This window comes from Oncorhynchus keta, chromosome 13, assembly GCF_023373465.1.
Source record: "Oncorhynchus keta strain PuntledgeMale-10-30-2019 chromosome 13, Oket_V2, whole genome shotgun sequence".
Lineage (NCBI taxonomy): Eukaryota > Metazoa > Chordata > Actinopteri > Salmoniformes > Salmonidae > Oncorhynchus > Oncorhynchus keta.
In genome coordinates, this window is record NC_068433.1 from 38,607,708 (window position 1) to 38,627,049 (window position 19,342).

Sequence of the window (19,342 nt, forward strand, 5' to 3'; positions counted from 1 at the left end):
AACATTTAAGTTATTTTCCTTTTAACAATAGCTTGTTATCCGTTTCATGTGATTAAATAACAAGCCCTCAGTGGGAAAACGAAATTTGTTTCGACAGCAATGCATCAGGTGTATTTATTATCCTGGCCATTCATTAGCCAAGGAGTGTAACGGTTTTCTTGCGCTGAAGGAGAGGACCAAAATGCAGCGTGGTTACTATTCATGGTTCTTTAATAAAGCAACTACACATGAACAAACTAACAAAACAAGAAATGTGAAAAACCGAAAACAGCCCTATCTGGTGCAAACACAGAGACAGGAACAATCACCCACAAAACCCAACACCAAACAGGCTACCTAAATATGGTTCCCAATCAGAGACAATGACTAACACCTGCCTCTGATTGAGAACCATATCAGGCCAAACATAGAAATAGACAAACTAGTCATGTAACATAGAATGCCCACTCAGATCACACCCTGACCAAACAAAACATAGAAACATATAAAGCAAACTATGGTGAGACAAGGAGCCTATGCATAAAATGTTTCTAAATGGTCTACTCATGAGGCTTTTGCAATATTCACAATTCACATAGTCCTACCTACAGTGCAAACTGCATTCGGCTTGTATCCATCCCAATATCCAAAGTGCACCTCTTGTCCGGTTACCAAAGACGCGCTTCACCAAACATGTTCAAATTATTCAGTCCTGTAACGCCGTGTCAATGGTAGGCTTTAGCGTCTTGCTTATTGAGAACGTGCCTCACAGGTACAATACAATTTACCAGGGGCGAAAATCTGATATCAACTTTGGAGGGGACAATTACATGACATTTTCTCAAGAGGGGGACACCAAAAGTAGTGCTGTAACACACAGCCTACGTTGTAATATGTTAAATGTATATTGAGGAACCATAATTACTACTACTGGATAATTGATAGGTAGTTAACTGAGGGGTTGTCCCAACTTGTTTAAATATTTAAATCATTCTACTACTACCTCTACTACTACTACTAATAATAATAATAATAAGTTATAGCAGTGTTCCTTATCAGTCCAGTATGTATACAGGTAGTTGTATTTACAACCAGTAAGACCAAGAAAGGCCAGTAGGTGACAATGGTACTGTACGCTGTATGGGTGCAGTTTTTGTAAATACAATGAGCATGGTGCGATCTCATCTAAAATAATCTCCATTGAGAACCATCACAAAGTTGGTCTCAGTATTGAATTTACCTATTTATTTCACTTTTTCTGATACATTTATATAGTCATGAGTCTACTACAATAGCTTTACAAGAACAAAAAACGCTCAAAATAAGTACAGTTCTAAAAGCGAAAGAACTACTTCAATGAATAACCCAAACAAATCAACCAAAATATCCTTCAAAAATACTTGTTTATTGTTCAGTCAGTGCCTCAACTCTCCAAACAGCTATAGACAAGCATGTCACACAAAGTATGTCATTTTAAATAAAATGGCATAAAATAAATAATTAGTAAGTGTACTCTCATGTACTGAAAACTACTAAACAAAAGAACAAATATCATACTATACACCAGGGGTTCTTAAACAGGGGTCCGTGGACCTACGGGTCCCTGGTGTAATTCCAAGGGGTCCGTGAAATAAAAAAGGGTAATGAACGTATTCAGTACGACAAGGTTTCCAGTAACTTTACATATATTATAGAGGGGGTGGGGGTCCCTGAGGACCGCTTAAAACCTTGCCTGCATTGCCTCAAAATATGCAGGGGTTCCAGTACCCTAAAAAGGTTGAGAACCACTGCTATACACACTACTGAACTAATGAACAAAAGAACCGAACATATGTTTGCGGGTTTCAATGGATCAAACAAATTGCTAGCAGATATTTTCCCTCTTGAGACTGTCCAGCCTGTCTTTATGTACATTACAGACAACTACGCCGTTCAGTCTCTCTTGGCCCATGCTGGCCCGTAGCCAAGTCTTCAACCTGTGGAGTGCACTGAAACGCCTCTCAGCCTTACATGAAGACACTGGCACCACAAACAAAATTCTGATCAGCTCCTCAACTTGGTCAAACAACCCCCTACCTCCACTGGAAGCCTCCTGAGGACCTCTGCTGCCTCTCCATTGCTGCTACAGGGGTATTTTTTGCAAATGAGGGGCAACTGCACTGAAATATAATCTATGTTTAGCTCAGGGTACTGATCGAGAGACACGTCCAACTCACCTGTGAGATGCGCCCTAAGCCATGACCGCACACTCGACTGCAGCCTGCATACCAGAGACAGCCTGAGTTTTCTTCTGCAGTGAAATGTTTAGGCATTCAAGCTCTCCAAGAACAGCATAGGCAAGTGTGAGGCCCAACACAGTCTTGCCTTTGCTGAAGTGCTCAAATAAGCCACTGGCAGTTGAAGCTGTCTTGGATGCAGTTTTTTCCATCTCCTCTAGGTTGCTTAGTACCCGTTCGTACTGCCCTAGCACAGCTCTAATAGCAGTATTCTGCACAGCACCTTGTTGGACATAGGGGTTTCAGGGTAGTCAGATGTGTATCTTCGGACGTGGCAATTGATTCAAAAATGCTCTTAAACTTTCCTGACTGGCTATAGAGGACACCTAACTGATGGACCCAGGAAAGGGAATCCCGGATCAGTGGGGAGGCTGAGCAGCCAGCCTGTGTTATCAGATTTACAAGGTGTGCTCAACAATGCACATGGAGGGCTAATAGCTGCCGCCTCCTCACAATTGCCTGTGCACCTGTGTATTTTCCTGCCATGTTTGAGGCACCATAGTGACTCTGCCCACGTAAGCCAGACATGGGCAAATTGAGCCTCAACAATACATCAGTTGCAATTCCCATTGTCATCCGTGTGGCCTCTAAAGACTTGTTCCTGTCTTGCTACATGTCGCACCGAACTAACAATTTTCATCAAGCAATGCCTTGCCGCTGTTTCCCCCACGCGCTGGATAACTGGGCACTGATTGGATTTAGCTGGTGCGCTGTTAGTTACAAAGTGTCGGTGGGTTTGGCAGTTGTGCTGTGAATTTTACAATGGCTTTTCTCCAGGTTCTAAATCCTGCACTAATGAAGGCAGCATCTGCTCTTTGGCCAAAAGATGGGTGGGGGTGCAAGACTGAGTTTGGGAAACCTTATTTTAAGTGACCTGGATGGAATGGAGTCAAATACAGTATGTGGTTTCCATATGCTTGATGTTTGATACCATTCCATTTATTCCATTCAAGCCATTACAATGAGACTGTCCTCATAGCTCCTCCCACCTGCCTCCTCTACATTCCATCCCTCTCTTTTCTCTGGAAACCACCAGAAAACAGAGGAGACTTGAGTATCTACTATCTATCTAGATCTATGATGATTATCACTGTGCTGGGCCAGCGTGGTCTTGCACTTGCATACTTCAGGGAGTCTATTTACAGTAGTCACCCATCTGCCACTGAGCACTGCGTCTGGCCCCAATGACCCTCAGTGAGACACACATGGACTGGTTGACTTTCCCATTAAAATAATAAACATATTTTCAGTGTAAATAGATTTGACTTGCTTTAGTGGCAACTAAATATGATCATTTTCTCTGGAAACTACCAGAAAACAGCAGATTGAGTATCTACTATCTATCTAAAATCTACAGGAAAGAAAGTGTGCTTGCATTGATTTTAGTCTGTCAGTAGAAGGCACTGCTCCTCAACAAACCAATCCAAACCTACATTTACAAGGTAGTCCAAACCTACATTTACAAGATAGTCCAAACCTACATTTACAACCAGAGTACTTCCAGCACGCTGTCAACTTCAATTACAAGGACTAAGTACGTGTACATTTACATTTACATTTAAGTCATTTAGCAGACGCTCTTATCCAGAGCGACTTACAAATTGGTGCATACACCTTATGACAACCAGTGGAACAGCCACTTGCATCTAAATCTTGTTGGGGGGTGAGAAGGGGGGTGAGAAGGATTACTTACCCTTACTTACCCTATCCTAGGTATTCCTTGAAGAGGTGGGGTTTCAGGTGTCTCCGGAAGGTGGTGATTGACTCCGCTGTCCTGGCGTCGTGAGGGAGTTTGTTCCACCATTGGGGGCCAGAGCAGCGAACAGTTTTGACTGGGCTGAGCGGGAACTGTACTTCCTCAGTGGTAGGGAGGCGAGCAGGCCAGAGGTGGATGAACGCAGTGCCCTTGTTTGGGTGTAGGGCCTGATCAGAGCCTGGAGGTACTGAGGTGCCGTTCCCCTCACAGCTCCGTAGGCAAGCACCATGGTCTTGTAGCGGATGCGAGCTTCAACTGGAAGCCAGTGGAGAGAGCGGAGGAGCGGGGTGACGTGGAGAGAACTTGGGAAGGTTGAACACCAGACGGGCTGCGGCGTTCTGGATGAGTTGTAGGGGTTTAATGGCACAGGCAGGGAGCCCAGCCAACAGCGAGTTGCAGTAATCAAGACGGGAGATGACAAGTGCCTGGATTAGGACCTGCGCCGCTTCCTGTGTGAGGCAGGGTCGTACTCTGCGGATGTTGTAGAGCATGAACCTACAGGAACGGGACACCGCCTTGATGTTAGTTGAGAACGTCAGGGTGTTGTCCAGGATCACGCCAAGGTTCTTAGCGCTCTGGGAGGAGGACACAATGGAGTTGTCAACCGTGATGGCGAGATCATGGAATGGGCAGTCCTTCCCGGGAGGAAGAGGAGCTCCGTCTTGCTGAGGTTCAGCTTGAGGTGGTGATCCGTCATCCACACTGATATGTCTGCCAGACATGCAGAGATGCGATTCGCCACCTGGTCATCAGAAGGGGAAAGGAGAAGATTAATTGTGTGTCGTCTGCATAGCAATGATAGGAGAGACCATGTGAGGTTATGACAGAGCCAAGTGACTTGGTGTATAGCGAGAATAAGAGAGGGCCTAGAACAGAGCCCTGGGGGACACCAGTGGTGAGAGCGCGTGGTGAGGAGACAGATTCTCGCCACGCCACCTGGTAGGAGCGACCTGTCAGGTAGGACGCAATCCAAGCGTGGGCCGCGCCGGAGATGCCCAACTCGGAGAGGGTGGAGAGGAGGATCTGATGGTTCACAGTATCGAAGGCAGCCGATAGGTCTAGAAGGATGAGAGCAGAGGAGAGAGAGTTAGCTTTAGCAGTGCGGAGCGCCTCCGTGATACAGAGAAGAGCAGTCTCAGTTGAATGACTAGTCTTGAAACCTGACTGATTTGGATCAAGAAGGTCATTCTGAGAGAGATAGCGGTAGAGCTGGCCAAGGACGGCACGCTCAAGAGTTTTGGAGAGAAAAGAGAGAAGGGATACTGGTCTGTAGTTGTTGACATCGGAGGGATCGATTGCAGGTTTTTTCAGAAGGGGTGCAACTCTCGCTCTCTTGAAGACGGGAGGGACGTAGCCAGCGGTCAGGGATGAGTTGATGAGCGAGGTGAGGTAAGGGAGAAGGTCTCCGGAAATGGTCTGGAGAAGAGAGGAGGGGATAGGGTCAAGCGGGCAGGTTGTTGGGCGGCCGGCCGTCACAAGACGCGAGATTTCATCTGGAGAGAGAGGGGAGAAAGAGGTCAGAGCATAGGGTAGGGCAGTGTGAGCAGAACCAGCGGTGTCGTTTGACTTAGCAAACGAGGATCGGATGTCATCGACCTTCTTTTCAAAATGGTTGACGAAGTCATCTGCAGAGAGGGAGGAGGGAGGGGGAGGATTCAGGAGGGAGGAGAAGGTGGCAAAGAGCTTCCTAGGGTTAGAGGCAGATGCTTGGAATTTAGAATGGTAGAAAGTGGCTTTAGCAGCAGAGACAGAGGAGGAAAATGTAGAGAGGAGGGAGTGAAAGGATGCCAGGTCCGCAGGGAGGCGAGTTTTCCTCCATTTCCGCTCCGCTCCATTTCCGCTCGGCTGCCCGGAGCCCTGTGTATGTTTGTTTTTGCTTTTCATGATCATGGATTGCACGGCAGCTATTCAGGATTGTTATTTTTCAGGTCTCAGTGAAGTTAATAGTGATTCATATATCCTATCTGAATAAATTGATATTTGGAAACGATCCACTGCGATGTGCAGTTATCCAAAACTCCCACTTAATGTTACATATGCTGATTGTTCATTCAGAATCTGCTCAATTACATTATAAAGTAGAGAGTGGGAGTAGGAGAACAAAACATTCCTCTGTACCATTCCAAAGGAAGGAATTTTAGTGAACCCACCTGTGAGCTATGTATAGATGCCAGTCTTGTCCCTTCCATCCAAGTCTCTAACCACACTTTCCCCTCCAGGTCTGAACATGCGTCACAGCCTCACAGGGGTCCTTGTTTCATATGATAAGATCCTCCCACTCTTGGGCATGTTGTGTGTGTGTGTGTGTGTGCCTACGCTATCTCCCAGACCTGTATATTGTGTCGGTCACCATAGAGAGAAAGGGGGAGGGGGAGAGGGGGAGAATCTCCTTAGGTTAGAATCAAGGGAAGGCCTTGGTCGTCATGGTAACTGCAATGAGAGAGAGAGAGCGAGCGAGCTTAGGAGTGTTGAATCGAAGGCCACCAAGATGTCAATTACCCGCTAACCAATTGTTGTGGTTATCTCTATGTGCTTGCGTTTATGAGATGGAAATATTTCCTCCTCTGCCTGTTGTCCGTAGCCTCTTGTCTAAAGCCACCGTCCTTCAGTGCTTCTTCCCATCTATACCTAAGATGACATGACAATAGCCTGTCCATTATAATATGACTTTATAAAAGCCTAGGGAATAGATATTGTGCAATGTGTTATGCTTATAGATTATGATATATCAGGGCTATTCTGATATAGTATGTAGGCATAACATGACAATCAAACAGCAATACATTGGTGAATCGTTCCTGTTGAATAGCAACGCTACTGAATGCTACAGGGTGGTCCCTCTGTGAGAATAACATGTGGTGTTATATGACTGACTGCACATGTCATTGTGAAAGATGACATCAATTCTTATCTCTGTTTGGGTATTCATCAGGAAGTCAGAACAGTCTTTTGAAGTAAATTCAAGATAATTCCCTGTGTATTTTGTCTGCAGCACTCGGTAGCTATTATTCTATTTGGCCTATATATCGATTCATATAGTCTGCCTGTTATTGACGGAACATTGTACCCCGACCATAGTGATTCCATTTCCTCTTCTGACAGTGTAATTCTTCTGTTTCTCCTTTCAGTTTTTTGTGTGTGTGTGTGTGTTGTATGCATGTATGTGTGCTGCTTGAGTGCATTCATTCATGTTCATACTCAATTTCCTAGATTTGATTGCAAATGGTTCTGCAAATGTTTGCTATTTTCCCAAGTTAAACAGGATGTCCAGGATGGGGATTCTGACTGGCCTAGAGTAATACAACTAGACAGATTTAGCCAAGTCCTTTCCACAATAGGTCACTGGGCAGAACCCAAGAGAATATATACAGTATTACTTGAACTACGTAATATACATGTAATTGTTATAGACGACAACATATTTCCATGGCAGCTCAGTACATTCTTAATTGCAATAACAGGTAAGCTACCAGCAACTGTTCATACTAGAAACAGTCATTCCAAAGGGACCAATTTGACCATGGCCTTATAATAACTGTGATTGAAACATGGAACATGATTTGTGATACAAATAAGCAACAAAATGGTCCGTTTGAGTTCGAGGCCAGATGACGGCAACATAAAACAAAACTGTCCTTTGATGTGGCACTGTTGTATCTGCACTGTTGACATGCATTTAATGCCAAAGATATCATGAGTTTAAGGGAGGCGCACACACACACACACACACACACACACACACACACACACACACACACACACACACACACACACACACACACACACACACACACACACACACACACACACAAGCCTCCTCTGGAGCCGTTAGTCTGCTGGGATTCTGGCCACTGAAAGAGTGTTATCTGCCTGCAGAGGTAAATATGGTAACATGGACCCAAGGCAGACACAGCAGGGTGTTACTGTATTAGCAGGAAAGGTTGCAACTGGAGTGTGTTGTGCTGAATGACAGCAGGTGTGCTTACCCCCAGAGCCCTGAGAGCCGTCACATTTAGGCAATACATATAGATGAGATGTCTGCAGCCCTGAGGATCAACTGGACACAGATTTACTTTCTACTCGATCACTAGATAGATCCAATGTTCGATCCAATGTCCTACAAGTGTGCTAGATATGATTTAAAGGTCCCTAACAGGCATTCTGATTCCCATGTAAAACAGTATTTTGCGTCACTAAAACATCACCCATAATATTATATTCATGAGCTCGCGTTGACTGACAGCTCTTTGAAACGCCTATGTCAAGCAACGCGGATACAGTGAGCAGTGTTGCAGTAAAAACATCAAGCAAATGTACTGATACACAAAGCAACTCAAAACAACATTGAAATTGCACCAATGACGTCAAAAATATTTTACATCCCCCGTTTGGCATGACTCTTAGTGATGCAGTTTACAGCAGCACAAACGATGTGTTGAGTTTTGAACGACCCCCCTTGTGTTCCATGCTGGCTGAAGACCTAGATAGCCAGTATCTAGCGAACACCAGACACCAATGAAAGGGCAAACATATAAGTATCTTTGCCATAGATGAATAGGGTAAACTTTTAATTATATTTGTTCACACCCTAGAGTCAAATTTTTCATGAGCTGAAATAAAAAAAATCCCCCAAATTTTCCATATAAACAAAAACATTATTTCTCTCAAAATGTGTCTACAAATGTTATTACATAGTCCTCTGCTCTTTTCCTCAGGTAGAAGCACATTCCTAACACCTAGACATATTTAAAGAACTTGGGAAACTCCCAGCCATCATCTTGTTCTCTGAGTTTATTCTCAATGTTAGATAGAGAATAACGTGTGGATCTGTTTATATCATGCAGAATTGTAGTTATAAGCTTGTAACTTGGGAAGCTCATTCAATTAATACAGATTTGGGGGATTTCCGTCCCAGGGGACTAAACTGTGTGTATGTATTTGTTAAATTTAGACTACAATTAATTGAATGTGGTGTTAGTGAAGTGCTGGAACAAAAACCTTTACACTCCTGTATAAAGAATATATGGCTGTCATGACTTCAATTAACTAAATACTGTACAGTCACCAATTTACTTTGTTAATCTATGCAGGTTTGATTTCTAAGAGCCTGGTAGAGATGGATACAACCATACTACAAGGCAGGACATTTCCCTGCATCCAGGTTGAGGCCTGCTACCAGCATGACTTACTGTCAGTGTCAGTTAGTCATGCATTCAGAAAGTATTCAGACCCCTTGACTTTATCCACATTTAGACAAAATGTAAATATACATGACTTTGTCTCAGTACTTTGTTGAAGCACCTTTGGCAGCGATTACAGCCTCGAGTCTTCTTGGGTATGACGTTACAAGCTTGGCACACCTGTATTTGGGGAGTTTTTCCCATTTCTTTCTGCAGATCCTCTCAAATTCTGTCAGGTTGAATTTGAACCCGTCTCCTTCCTGAGCGGTATGACGGATGCGTGGTCCCATGGTGTTTATACAGATGAACATGGTACCTTAAGGCGCTTGGAAATTGCTCCCAAGGATGAACTAGACTTGTGGAGGTCTACAATTTTTTTTCTGAGGTCTTGGCGGATTTATTTTCCCATGATGTCGAGCAGAGAGGCACTAAGTTTGAAGGTAGGCCTTGAAAAACATCCACAGGTACACCTCCAATTAACTCAAATGAAGCTTCTAAAGCCATGACATAATTTTCTGGAATTTTCCAAGCTGTTTAAATGCACAGTCAACTTAGTGTATGTACACTTCTGACCCACTGGAATTGTGATACAGTGAATTATAAGTGAAATAATCTGTCTGTAAACAATTGTTGGAAAAATGACTTATGTCATGCACAAAGTAGATGTCCTAACCGACTTGCCAAAACTGTAGTTTGTTAACAAGTATTTGTGGAGTGGTTGAAAAACGAGTTTTAATGACTCCAACCTAAATGTATGTAAACTTCCGATTTCAACTGTGCGTGTATATACACTCTTAAACACAATGTAACTCCAAGTCAATCACACTTCTGTGAAATCAAACTGTCCACTTAGGAAGCAACACTGATTGACAATAAATTTCACATGCTGTTGTGCAAATGGAATAGACAACAGGTGGAAATTATAGGCAATTAGCAAGACACCCCCAATAAAGGAGTGGTTCTGCAGGTGGCAACCACAGACCACTTCTCAGTTCTTATGCTTCCTGGCTGATGTTTTGGTCACTTTTGAATGCTGGCGGTGCTTTCACTCTAGTGGTAGCATGAGACGGAGTCTACAACCCACACAAGTGGCTCAGGTAGTGCAGCTCATCCAGGATGGCACATCAAGGAGGAGCAGGAGGAGCACTGCCAGAGCCCTGCAAAATTACCTCCTGCAGGCCACAAATGTGCATGTGTCTGCTCAAACGGTCAGAAACAGACTCTATGAGGGTGGTATGAGGGCCCGACGTCCACAGGTGGGGGTTGTGCTTATAGCCCAACACCGTGCAGGACGTTTGGCATTTGCCAGAGAACACCAAGATTGGCAAATTCGCCACTGGCGCCCTGTGCTCTTCACAGATGAAATCAGGTTCACACTGAGCATGTGACAGATGTGACAGAGTCTGGAGACGCCGTGGAGAACGTTATGTTGCCTGCAACATCCTCCAACATGACCGGTTTGGCGGTGGGTCAGTCATGGTGTGGGGTGGCATTTCTTTGGGGGGCCGCACAGCCCTCCATGTGCTCGCCAAAGGTAGCCTGACTGTCATTAGGTACCGAGATGAGATCCTCAGACCCCTTGTGAGACCATATGCTGCTGCGGTTGGCCCTGGGTTTCTCCTAATGCAAGACAATGCTAGACCTCATGTGACTGGAGTGTGTCAGCAGTTCCTGCAAGAGGAAGGCATTGATGCTATGGACTGGCCCACCAGTTCCCCAGACCTGAATCCAATTGAGTATATCTGGGACATCATGTCTCGCTCATGCACCACAGACTGTCCAGGAGTTGGCGGATGCTTTAGTCCAGGACTGGGAGGAGATCCTCCTTCCTTCACCTCATCAGGATCATGCCCAGGCGTTGTAGGGAGGTCATACAGGCACGTGGAGGCCACACACACTACTGAGCCTCATTTTGACTTGTTTTAAGGACATTACATCAAAGTTGGATCAGCCTGTAGTGTGGTTTTCCACTTTAATTTTGTGTCACTCCAAATCCAGACCTCCATGGGTTGATAAATTTGATTTACATTGATCATTTTTGTGTGATTTTGTTGTCAGCACATTCAACTATGTGAAGAAAAAGGTATTTGATAATAAATATTTCATTTATTCAGATCTAGCATGTGTTATTTTAGTGTTCCCTTTATTTATTTTTTTTGAGCAGTGTATATACATATAGATATATATACTGCCGTTCAAAAGTTTGGGGTCACTTAGAAATGTCCTTGTTTTTGAAAGAAAAGCACATTTTTGGTCCATTAAAATAACATCAAATTGTTCAGAAATACAGCGTAGACATTAATGTTAATGCTGGAAATTGCTGATTTTTAATGGAATACCTACAGAGGCCCATTATCAGCAACCAACCACTGTGTTCCAATGGCAAGTTGTTAACCTTTTAACATGATAAACTTGGATTAGCTAATTGATCATTAGAAAACCCTTTTGCAATTATGTTAGCACAGCTGAAGATTTTTCTTCTGATTTAAAGAAGCAATAAAACTGTCCGTCTTTAGACTAGTTGAGTATCTGGAGCATCAGCATTTGTGGGTTTGATTTAGAGGCTCAAAATGACCAGAAACAAAGTACTTTCTTCTGAAACTCGTCAGTCTATTCTTGTTCTGAGAAATGAAGGCTATTCCATGTGAGAAATTGCTAAGAAACTGAAGATCTCGTACAATGCTGTGTACTACTCCCTTCACTGAAGAGCGCAAACAGGCTCTAACCGGAATAGAATGAGGAGTGGGAGGCCCTGGTGCACAACTGAGCAAGAGGACAAGTACTTTAGAGTGTCTAGTTTGAGAAACAGACGCCTCACAAGTCCTCAAATGGCAGCTTCATGAAATAGTACCCGCAAAACACCCGTTTCAACGTCAACAGTGAAGAGGCGAGTCCGGGATGCTGGCCTACTAGGCAGAGTTCCTCTGTCTAGTGTCTGTCCATCTTGTTATTTTCTGTCCCACCCTTTAGCTCCACTCAACCCCTCCCATCTATCTCTCAACCCCATGATTTCTATTTGCCATATATTTTTCAACTGTGCTGTGATGTTTCACAAAAGTTCTGAACCTTCCAATTCTCATAGTTTCTACAGATTGTAAAGATAGCAAAAATATATTATTATTATTATATCATTGATTTGTCTGACTTTTCAAATCACTGGGATGGTTGTATCCCCCATATATATTTTTTAAATTTATTTATTTGTATTTAACCAGGTAAGCCAGTTGAGAACAAGTTCTCATTTACAACTGCGACCTGGATAAAGCATAGCAGTGCGACAAAAACAACAACACAGGGTTACACGTAAACAAACGTACAGTCAATAACAAAGAAAAATAGAAAGAATCTATGTAGAAGAGTAGGGAGGTAGGCAATAAATAGGCTGAAGTGGCGAAAATAATTACAGCATTAATACTGGAGTGATATGTGCAGATAATGATGTGCAAGACGAGATACTGGGGTGCAAAAAAGCAAGAGGGTAAGTAATAATATGGGGATGAGGTAGTCGGGTGTGCTGTGTACAGGTACCGTGATCGGTCAGCTGCTCTGACAGCTTATGCTTAAAGTTCGAGAGGGAGATAAGTCTCCAGCTTCCGAGATTTTTGCAATTCGTTTCAGTCATTGGCAGCAGAGAACTGGAAGGAAAGGTGGCCAAAGGAAGTGTTGGCTTTGGGGATGACCAGTGCAATATACCTGCTGGAGTGCGTTCTACGGGTGGGTGTTGCTATGTTGACCAGTGAGCTGAGATAAGGCAGGGCTTTACCTAGCAAAGACTTATAGATGACCTGGAGCCAGTGCGTTTGGCGACGAATATATAGTGAGGGCCAGCCAACGAGAGCATAGAGGTTGCAGTGGTGGGTAGTATATGGGGCTTTGTTAATAAAACGAATGGCACTTTGATAGACTACATCCAGTTTGATTAGTAGAGTCTTGCGGGCTATTTTGTAAATGGCATCACCGAAGTCTAGGATCGATAGGATAGTCAGTTTTACGAGGGTGTTTGGCGGCATGAGTGAAGGTGGCTTTGTTGCGAAATAGGAACCTGATTATAGATTTATTTTTGGATTGGAGATGCTTACTAATGTGAGTCTGGAAGGAGAGTTTACAGTCTAACCAGACACCTAGGTATTTGTAGTTGTCCACATATTCTATGTCAGAACCGTCTAGAGTAGTGATGCTAGTCGGGCGGGAGGGTGCGGACAGCAATCGGTTGAAGAGCATGCATGCACTTCAACCAAAGCATTTAAAAGCAGTTGGAGGCCACGGATGGAGCGCTGAGGTATTGGCCGGGGTAGCCAGGTGGAAAGGTGTATCAGTTCATAAACCATGTGCCATGGAATATTTTGCAATCTATATGGCACAGTTATCATTTTTTTGGTCCTTAAATGGATCTAGTATACTTTATTTAACACAATTTTCATTAACCTCTTTTGGTCTTTAATGCAAGACCGAGAGACAAGTTTCTTACTTTCTCCCCCTTCGACTTGCCTCTTCCATTTTCGCGGTAATGCTGCAAATAGTTGGTTGTCATTTTGAGTAGAGCAGACATTTCCATATATTTTTGTTAACTGCATGTGTGACAACTCTACCAGTCCTATTTATGATATAATTTACAAAGATTATATTGTTTTTAAACATTATTTCCAAATATATTGTTTTTTTTAATCAATTAGTATATTTGAGTTTAACCCTAATATTTGTTCCGCTTTTTTCTGGTGGATTAAACTGAAAATTAAACCAACTTTCTGTAGATTTTTAAAAACAAATTGCTATATTTGAATAGAGAGGGGGAAACAGGCCATTCTTGATCATGGGGTGAGACATTCTTACTAATCTTCTAGAGAATCAGATCAGAGTAAGTGTACCTTTTCTATGACTGAAGCCTTTAGTCAGAGGTCTAATGCTTTAATATTTAGGCATTTCTGCCCTCAGTCATTATATAAATAGACCGGTTTAATTTTGTCTGGCTTGCTGTTCCAAATAAAACTGAATATTTCATTGCTCATATCATTTTAAAAACAAGTGTAGGCAAGGCCGGAAGCAACTAGCTAAACTTGGATATGACTAAAGAGTTAATCGGGGTGATTTTTCCACAAATAGACAGTTATTTTACTTTCCATGGTAGCAAGATCTTATCTATTAAAATGTATTGCAGTGAGATAATTTGCTTCTTTCGGAATATGACTACCGAGTATGTCCACTTCACTGTCAGACCATTTTATTGGTAACTACACAGTAATGTAAAATGTATATTTCTTAGTGATACAATAAGCATTATAAACTGGGTGATTCGAGCCCTGAATGCTGATAGGCTGACAGCCGTGGTATATCAGACCGTATACCACAGGTATGACCAAACATTTATTTTTACTTCGCTAATTACGGTGGCAACAATAAGGCACCTCGGGGGTTGTGGTATATAGGCAATATACCACAACTAAGGGCTGTATACAGGAACTCTGCATTGCGTCGTGCATAAGAACAGCCCGTAGCCGTGGTATATTGGCCATATATCACACGCCCTCTGGCCTTAAATATAGTACACTTATCATAATTAGGTTGTAATCCATAGAGGTTAGAAAAGGTATCTAGATCATCTGAGGCTGTGGAGGGATTGAATCATGTATGCAGCATACAATGACACCTTTGTTTTTAAGCCCTGGATTTCTAGCCCCTTGATATTATTGTTGGATCCACATAGCTAACATTTCGATGGCCATAATAAATAAATACACCGACAGTGGACAACCTTGTTTTACTCTTCTTGACAGTTTAATACTTTCTGAGAAGTAGCCATTATTTACTATTTTACACCTAAGGTTACTTTACATAACTTTAACCCATCTTATAAGAGATTCTCCAAAATTGCAATATTCCAGGCATTTATATATACATTCCCAGCCGTACATTATCATTTTCAAAGTCAGCTATGAATACCAGACCTGGTTTCCCTGATTTTTCATAGTGTTCTATTGTTTCCAGTACTTGTCTTATATTATCTCCAATGTTTCATCCATGTAAAGAACCTGTCTGACTCGGATGAATAATATCCAACAATACCTTTTTTTTAATTCTATGCGCTATGCATTTTGCTAGAATTTGTGCATCACAACACTGAAGTGTAAGGGGCCTCCAATATTATAAAAGGACTGCATATTTATGTTTACCACTTTGGCCCTGTTTCAGTAAAAATGAAATCAGACCTTGTTGAGTATCTGATAATCTATTTTTATGGGAGTGATTAAAACATGCTAATAACATTTCTCTGAGTACATCAAAAACGTTTTGGTATACCTCAACTGGTATGCCATCCAGCCCTGTAGTTTTCCCAGACTTAAAAGCTTTAATTGCATCAAGAAGTTACTCCTCTGTAATTTCGCCTTCGCATGAGTCTTTCTGTACAGCTGTTCATTTTACATTATTAAAAAATAAATCAAATTAACTACAGTTAGTGGAGAAGGAGGAGATGGAAATGTAAACATACTGTAGCTTAAAGTACATCGCATCCACTTTCAAAATATTGTAAAAAGTTTCAGTCAATTATTTTTGGTAGCATTTCTATGTTGAAGATTTTTAAAAATGGATGCTTATTTCCCCATTCTATCCAGGTACCTTTATTTTTATAATATATTAGATTTGATCTTTCTTGAATAAGTTCCTCCATTTCTTTTTGTTTTTCCTCTAACATATTATGTGCCTCTATGGTACAGTTTTTATTTCTATCTGTACTGTTAGTCCCTTTATTTCCTTTGTTAATATTAATTATTTTGACCTAAATTGCTTTTGTTTTAAATATTTGTAGTTATTGAATTGCATGGCCTCTAAAGGCACATTTAAAAGTTTCCCATAAAATAAGGGGATCTGCTGTACCTATATTATGTCGGAAAAAGTATGTTGTAAATTCTTCTGTCCTGGTTAAAACATCTCTGATATGCATCCCACCTCGCCAACAGCCAGTGTTCTAAACAACAGAAATCACATTATTAAAATTCCTCAAACATACAAGTATTTTACACCATTTTAAAAATACACTTTTTGTAAATCCAGCCACAGTGTCTGATGTCAAATAGGCTTTACGGCAAAAGCACACCAAATTATTATGTTAGGTCAGCACCAAGTCACAGAAAACCCTACAGCCATTTTCCAAAGAAGGAGAGGTGTCACAAAAGTCAGAAATAGCATTATAAATATCCACTTACCTTTGATGATCTTCATCAGAGTGCACTCCCAGGAATCCCAGTTCCACAATAAATGTTTTTGTTCGATATGTTATGGACTTTATGTCCAAATACCTCCTTTTTGTATATGCGATTAGTTCACAAATCCAAACTCACAAGGCGCGGGCAAGTACAGGCAAAGGTTCAGACGAAAAGTCCAAAAAGTTATATTACAGTTCGCAGAAACATGTCAAACGATGTATAGAATCAATCTTTAGGATGTTTTTATCATAAATCTTCAATAATGTTTCAACTGGACAATTCCTTTGTCTTTAGAAATGAAAAGGAACGTAGCTACTACTCACAGCCACGTGCATGATTTAGCTCATGGCATTCTGCCAGACACCTAACTCAAACAGCTCTCATTCTCTCCCCCTTCACAGTAGAAGCCTGAAACAAGGTTCTAAAGACAAGACTGTTGACATCTAGTGGAAGCCTTGGGAAGTGCAATATGACCCCATAGACACTGTATATTCGATAGGCAATGACTTGAAAAACTACAAACGTCAGATTTCCCACTTCCTGGTTGGATTTTTTTCTCAGGTTTTTGCCTGCCATATGAGTTATGTTATACTCACAGACATTATTCAAACAGTTTTAGAAACTTCAGTGTTTTCTATCCAAATCTACTAATTGTATGCATATTATAGCTTTTGGGCCTGAGTTGCAGGCAGTTTACTCTGGGCACCTTATTATCCAAGCTACTCAATACTGACCCCAGTCCCGAGGAAGTTAAAAACAAGTTGTCATCCAATAGGCTTTGATAAAAATTTCCAATATCCTAGACCATGTGGAAATTCTGTAAGAGTAATGTAAATGGCAATAATTTGATGGTCCGACCGCGTTCTGTCCCCTATCAAACACTTAAAAAAAAACTTTTGGTGCCAGCAAGAATGACATAAGAAATTAGTCGAGGACTAGCTTAATTGAGCCTCCGCCATGTATATCTCACTAGGTCAGGATATTTAAGCCTAGTTTCAATATATCCATGATATACGTCATTTCCTTAAGTGCATAAGGGTGATAGTTTGTAGTGTGATTTCATTTATGGTCCATTGAGGTATTCAGAATTGTATTATAATCTCCCACTGGAGTCTTGTATTGTTTGTAGGCTTGATATATTATTACATATATTTTCAAAGAAGCGTGGATCATTTAATTGGACCGTATAGATTGAGCCAAATTGGTTTATGTTCAAATAACATATTTAAACGAATCCATCCAACTTGCACATTCGGATCAAAATTATTGGTAATTAATATCATCATCCATTTAGAGTTTCTTCGAACATGGGAGAAGTATATTTTGCCCCGGACCTTTTCCAACACAACTTCATCTAAAATTGATGAATGAGTTTCCTGTAAACAATAGATATTATATTCCTTCTCTTGAGCCAGGTACATACTGATATTTTTCTTCTTATCAGCTATGCATTGCAATTATAACCATTAATCATAATGCGATATGAGTTTCAAAACTATTTTTTATAATATACAGTACCAGTCAAAAGTTTGGATACACCGACTCATTTAAGGCTTTTTCTTAATACATTGTAGAATAGTGAAGACAAACTATGAAATAACACATATGGAATAATGTAGTAACCAAAAAAGTGTTAAATCAAAATATATTTTGATAGTTTTTCAAAGTAGCCACCTTTGCCTTGAGTGTGGTGTGTCCAAACTGGTACTTGACTGGTACGGTATATTTTTATTTTTGAGAAACCTAGCTAACATTAGCCACACTGCAGTGATGACAGTGTGAGTTAACTAGTTAACTTTCATCCAGCAGTTTCAATTTAGCTAGATATCTAGCTAGCTAATGGCATTTATAATCAACTTTATCATTCAGATGGTTAACTAGCAAATATATTTGTTTTCCCTTCTAAAGCTGCCTGATAAAGCTAGCCAGTTGATTGTAAAGCTAGGATGAATGAGGCCAGCTAGCTAAGACAATAGCATCTGCCAATGCAATAACTGGTCTGGAGTTCACCTGAAATGTACCATTATATTTCACATGATAAGCAAACTACTGTCATACCTTTTCACAAAAGAATGCAATGAATATAGATAAGAGACACTTACTTTCCAGCAGATAGTTTTGGTTTCATTTACTTCATCCTCTCTTGTGCATGTGGGTAGCTACTTCCTGAGATTTGATTAATGGAACAATCCAGCCAATGGTTAGGTTGCTCTGGTTTTGGCAGAGGGAACTGATTGGTCAGGAGTAAAAAGTCCTGTCTCCAGAGTGCAAAGATTTTTACTTGGGAATCTCTTGACAAGTGACTGCGCATGCAAGTGTATTTTTGATTTACAGCAGAATATTCATACTCGTAAATTGACTTGTAATAATTCTGAAAATAAATTATACTTGCAAATTGTATTGAATATATTCCGATGTCAGGTTACAACTTTGCTACCGTTGTAAAATCTTTCACACATGATACATGCTTGCAAAATTAAATTACACATTTGGGAATCAAACTTGCGACCATGAAATTCTAAATGCAAACTCATGCAGTTCTGTCATCTTTATAATCCCATAGACACAGCATCTTTCTTCTCCAACTGGTCTGTGTCCAAGAATACACAGCCAAGAGACATCATCTAAATGTACAGTCTACATCTGCAAGCTATGAATCAATCTACGGGCCTGTAGTATTCAACCAGTCATTGGATGGACAAATGTACACATGTCTGCGAACTATGAATCTATATTTAGGCCTACACCGGTCATGTGATGGGGAGCTAACTGTCTCCAGCTGTGTGCTACTGGTTAGGGACTCCAGAGGGAGGAGCACTGGGGTTGTAGTGGTCCTCTGGTGCAGTTATTTTGAGAGATTCACTACTTTGTAATTACAGCAGACTTATCCGCCCTGAGACTGGACACTCCTAAAGAGCACCCAAACTCTCCAAGACTTTAGTGTGTTTTCGT